The sequence below is a fragment of the Urocitellus parryii genome, chromosome 12 (assembly GCF_045843805.1).
Source record: "Urocitellus parryii isolate mUroPar1 chromosome 12, mUroPar1.hap1, whole genome shotgun sequence".
NCBI classification, from domain to species: Eukaryota; Metazoa; Chordata; class Mammalia; order Rodentia; family Sciuridae; genus Urocitellus; species Urocitellus parryii.
The window spans coordinates 2232721-2238642 of NC_135542.1; the positions used below are offsets into that span (position 1 = coordinate 2232721).

The 5922-nt window shown below is 39.9% G+C and overlaps 1 pseudogene; it reads left to right on the plus strand.

Annotated features, from left to right (window-relative positions):
* Window positions 1-1874: 1874 nt before the first annotated feature.
* LOC144249834 (heterogeneous nuclear ribonucleoprotein H-like) lies at window positions 1875-3033 on the plus strand (annotated as a pseudogene).
* The last annotated feature ends 2889 nt before the right edge of the window (window positions 3034-5922 follow it).

Here is a 5922-nt window from a genome sequence, read left to right on the forward strand (position 1 = left end):
ACCCCTCCACCAATGTGGGGCTCCCCCAGTCGCAGCCTTATTGGGACTCTGCAGCAACAGAGATAGGCCCCTTTGTGCAGTAGCCTGCCTGCACCTGAGAACCTCACACGGGCTCTGAAGTCACCCAGCAGCCACACACTGCACGCCACAGAACTCCTCTCTGAACTCATCATCCAACACCATTGCCTGGCTCCTCCTACCCGGCCCACACCCCGTCACTGAAAGCAGGTGCCTCCATCTTGGGTCACCTTCATGACCATCTTCAGTGGGGGCAAGCAACTCCCAGTTTGGAACTCTGGCTGGCCAGGTACCCAGTTTCTAATTCTCCCCTCTCTCCAGCAGCGGCTACCCCGACCCAGTGACACCCTGGTTACCTTCACCATCCTGAGGGCAGAGATACGAGCTAACAACAGACAACCCCACCTATTGCATGAGAAGGGAAGCAGGAAAGAGTGATCTCCAACCAAAACAATCCTTGTTTCTTCCTTCAAGATTTTTTTCCTTCTTCTCTCTTTCTATTCTCCCACCCTCACATCCTCACCATATGTGAAACCAAGTACTTAGCATGAATTAGGATTCTGAGGACTAGGACATCTGAATAGTATATTACAGTTGTGTTGTATATTCTTTGTTTGTTTTTTTCTTTTAATTTTTTTCTTTTTTCCACCAATTTCTACTATTTTAACTTTTTTTAAATTTTTTCTTAATGTATATGTGTTTTTGTTTTATGTACTTTACTGTCTTCCCACTTACTTGTCTACCCAAAATTACTTCCTTTCTCTTCTCCTGCTACAAATCTTCCTCTCTAGATTTCTCTTTCACACTTCCTAAGATATAATAACTCTATATCCTCACCTCCTACCTCCTCAGCATACCATCCTACTCTTCAATCCTGGTTCTTTGTCCACCATCAGAAACTGTAAACCCTTTTATAAACCTACTAATTACATTGTAGATAATAATTGAATTCACCACTTCTTTACCTTGTGACCAAACTATAAACATCTTAATAGCAAACATTTGTTTTTAGGGTGTATATTATTTGTATTGGGGTCTGTTAACATTGTTCTTCACCTCAAAGGAGAGGTACTGGACCCCTGCTGTAGGGCATGATGTGGCATGAGGGGCATGTCGCGTTGGAAAGGAGGAAACCTAACTTGCTAACTTGCTACCCGCTTCCCAGTCTTGGGCCCGCACAGGTGGCTAAGATAGCACCTGAGGATCAGCCAGGAGGCGGTGCTGTGGGTGGTGACGGAAAAGGCGGACCAGCTCCAGGATAGGTCCAGGACTCTCCCGCCCTGGTGGACAGCTCCTGCCTTCCCTTACAGACTCTGGGATGGGTGTACACGTGGACTCGCTCCACCCCTCTGACCTTTATCCCGATTGGTTCCTGCGCGTTATATTAGCTGTGTGTACTTCCTCAATAAATGAGATCCTGCTTCCACTGGTCTCCCTGGCACATCTGATTGTCCTCCGAGGAGGGAGGGCTGGGTGCGGGCAGCCAGTCAATCTTTGCCTTTCTTGGCTAGTCCTGATCGGGGCATGCTTTCCCCATCTCTCCCACAGGTCAGGAGGAAACAAGGGGCTAAAAACCCCAACACCCTACCAGCACCATAAGCCTATAGGGTAAATGGTAACGCCTCGGATCCACAGTGCTGGAAGAATGAAGAGTTTTCTTCTAGGCCACACTGAGGTCCTATGTGTAATCTATTTCTATACCAGGACCCTTGAAGAGATGATGATGTTGGGTACCAAAAGAGTGGATGAATTCATGGTGAAGACTTACCTGAACTTATTTCACTGATCAAGTGCAATAGTTTGGGGTTTTCATTTGTTTTTGTTTCTATTCTTTTTTTTTCAGACGTTAAATTCAAAATGGGGCTCAAGGTATCTGTTTCATCTACACCAGAGAAGGCAGACTGCAGGGTAAACCTTTTGTTGATCTTGAATTAGAAGATTAAATCAAATAGTCTTTAAAAAAAAAAAAAGATAAAGAAATTGTGGGACACAGATTAGTTGGAGTTTCAAGTAAAATCATATTGAGGTGGACTGGGTGTTGAAATATATTGGTCCAAGCAGTCCCAACATGGCCAATGATGGCTTTGTACAGCGTGGAGGACTCCTGATTGGGTGTAGCAAGAAAGAAAGTGACCAGTCCTCCTCAGGGTTGAAAATTATGCCAAATGGGATAAGATGGTCAGTGCACTTCCAAGGGAGGAATATGGGGCAGGGCTACATGCAGTTTGCTTCATCAGAAACTAGTTAAATATCTTTCACAGAAAATAGTTGAAAAAGCGCTAAAGAAATTCAAGAAAAGAACAGGGCATGTGTCTAATGAAATCTTTAAGAGCAAGTGAGCTGAAGGTAGAACTCATGATCCACCACAGAAGCTCATTCCATTCAGCAGCCAGATCTGTAGGACAAACCAGGGGCTGGTCAAGGTATGACAGCATCAACAGAGGAGCTGGCTTTGAGAGAATGAGTCCTGGTGTTCATGGTGGAGGCTCTGGAGGCTACGGTGATTATAATGGCTTAATTACAACTAAGAGATTGGAAAGGGGCTTCCATTACTATTTTTCAGGGTGTAGATATGGAGGTGGTGGCTCTTTCAGAGCGAGGGAACATTTTGTACATATGTGGGGATTTTGTTACAGAGTTACTTAGAATGGCATGTATCTTTTCCCCACTGCCGAAACCTATGACAGTACTAATTGAGGTTGGTCCTGAGGGTAGAGTGACAGGTGAAGCAGAAGTCAAGTTTGCAACTCATGAACATGCTCTGTAGAGATGTCAAAAGACAAAGCAAAGTGCAATACAGCAAGCAGTGGTGCTTATGGTAGCCAAATGATCGTGGCATGGGTGGGTTTGACAAACCAGTCCAATTATGGTGGCCTGGGCAGCCAACCGCTGAGTGGTGGTTATGGGGGCAGCTATAATGGCCAGAGCCACGTGAGTGGATACAACCAAGTATTACAGCCAAACTCCAGTGATTTGCAATCAAACATGGCATGGGTAGCCAAAGGGCAAGGATGAGCAGCTACTATAAACATGGAAGGAGAATAGCTATGGGCAGCACAAGAAAGGGAGCTATGTCCAGTATGCCCAGTACCAGGGGTGAATGGGGAAGGTGATCTTGATCACTGGCTATTCATCACCTTTTTAAAAGAAAAAAAAATTCAGTCTATTTTTTTTTTTCAACATAAGCAGACGATTTGTGCTTACTCTATAAATAGAAGTCAGGATTGTTTTAAAGACTTGAGGCTCAGTATTTTCTAACAGAACAAACTAGATCTAGGATGTAATGGTGAAGTTGAATAACTATCACTGTAAACAATTCTCACTTTTCTCAAGCTATGTTACAGGGTATGTCTGAGCAGTAAGCATAGTCAGGGTAAAGTAGTTGAATCATGTTAAATGTTGCTCTTATTCCATGTTACATGAAACACTGGTTAGATGCATGCTGAATGACATGCTTTTGTTTAAAACTCAACACAGGAGCTATATCTACAATCAAAGGTGAAACCCTGGCATGTGTGTTAATTCTAATTTGTTTGGTTTGTTTGTTTGTTTGTTTTTGTAATAACCTATAAGACACATGAGTTTAAGGTTTTTTTAAGTTATTAGGGAAATTTTGAAATGGAATAAAAATATTTGGGGATTTTGCTTTTGGTGTTTGTAGAAAATTATAAGACCTTGATTTATATACTTCATTGAATTCTGATTTCTTCCTTTTAAAAAAACTGGGAAAGAAGAAAGGAGAAAAGGGAGGAAGACCGGAAGGAGAAGGGTTCAAAAGAGAAAAAGAAAGGGTGACAAATAAGATTCACAAGGCTACCGATTCATTTTATGAACAATAATAGTACTGGCCAAAGTAAGATTACTATTTTATATAAAACTATTATTTTGGTGTGATTCAGTAAACAATTGTGACCATCAGCTTTCCATAACTATACCTTAGCTAATCAACCGGTAAATAAAAAAGGTTTATTTAGGCTCTCCGTTTGGGAGGTCCCTGTTCAAGATCAGTTGGCTCTGTGGCTTTGGGCCTGTGGCAAGGCAGCACATCAGGCCAAGAGTGCATGGCACAGCAACACTGCTCACCTCCCAGCAAGAGGGAAGAGGAGAAGAAGAGACGGTTCTTTTCAAGAATGATCCTGTGACTTCAGCACCGTCCACTGGACCCCTGCTTCCTAAAGACTTCACCACTCCCCACAGTGCCACCGTGGGAAACGAGTCTTCAACACATAGGCTTTGGGGACATTTAAAATCAGTGGCACACACCTGTAATTTCAGCAGCTTGGGAGGCTGAGGAAGGAGGATAAAAAGTGAGGCCCTAAGCAACTCAGTGAGACCCTGTCTCTAAGTAAAATACAAAATAGGCCTGGGGATGTGGCTCAGTGGTTGAGTGCCCCTGAGTTCAATCCCTGGCACCCCAAAATAAATAAAATAGAATAAAATCCAAACTATGGCACAAAATATGCATTTATATAGGCATCCTGGAGAACACATGCTAAAGAAATGACTAGGTTCTGTGTTTGACAGCCTACTGAGAATTAGTCATTATTTATTTAGCATTCTGGAAAGTTCCTACTTCATATTTAAAAGATACTGAAACAAACCACTAATAAGCCAGCTAATAAAAATATAATAGGGGCTGGGGTTATAGCCCAGTGGTAGAGCACTTGCCTTGCACTTGTAAGGTCCTGGGTTCAATCCTCAGCACCACATAAAAAATAAATCAATAAAATAAATAAAGATATTGTGCCCATCTTTTAAAAAAATCTTTAAAAATAAAAATATAATAATTTTTTTAAATTTTCTATGTGAATTGTAATAAACAGATTGAGCTGATAGATTTATGTATAAAGATACTTGTCAAGTACACATAAAATTAAAACCTGGAAACATCAAAAATTTCTAAGACAATAGAGTCTGTACAATCTACCATTACAAACCCATTAAAGAGCATTTTAGGTGAGGCAGGGGCATTTAATGTAGTTCATTGGTACAGCACTTGCCTTGCATGTGTGAGGCACTGGGTTCAATTGTAAGCAAAGTGTACAAATAAACTAAATAAAGGTCCACTGACAATTAAATATGAAAAGAAAAAAATCAAAAAAGAGCATTTTAGGTAATTTTTATAAATATCTTAATAATATAAGTATTTTAAAATACATTAATTTAAAAAAGTAGATGATTATGTAAGTCTGGGTTTTTTTATTTTAGTATATAAAATCCAAAGAAAAAATTATGGATAAGTGGGGGAAAAAGAGCTACAATGAGCAGCACTTGATAATGAGGACTTTATTATTTGTATCTTTCTGGATTTCAAAATTTTTCCACAATGTGCATACTAGTTTTAAAAACAGAAAAGAAATAAACAAGCTTTTTTTCAAAAAACATGATATATTGTAAATACAATTTTTAAACAGAAGTTGCAATTGTGAAGCATAATTTCTAAAAACAAGAAAAATGGTAAGCAAAAAAAAAAGTTTTCTCCAATATTTTATAAATAGATTGTACCCAGATGTTCTTTTCTGTAACATGCCAGAGAGCAAGGATATGCTCAAACAAGAGCACAGAGGGCACCTCAAAATAATAAAATACTTATAGAAATGATTTTAATCCATAGAATGAAACATGTACAGCTCACAGTGCACACTGGTATGTAGATGATAAGTGACTGACACATGATAGACAATTAGATTAGTAGATGGATAGGTTGATCAAGGCATAGGTAGATAGATAGATAGATGGATAGATAGATCAATGGATGGATGGATGAAGGGGATAAAAGTTCCTTCTTACTGTAGAATTCCAAATAATTAAACAAGTTTTTAATAACTATTCTGTGCTTAACATGAAATGTCAACTTTTGATGAGGTTAGTTCTAGTTTGGTGAACTTTTTGTAAATTTAAAAT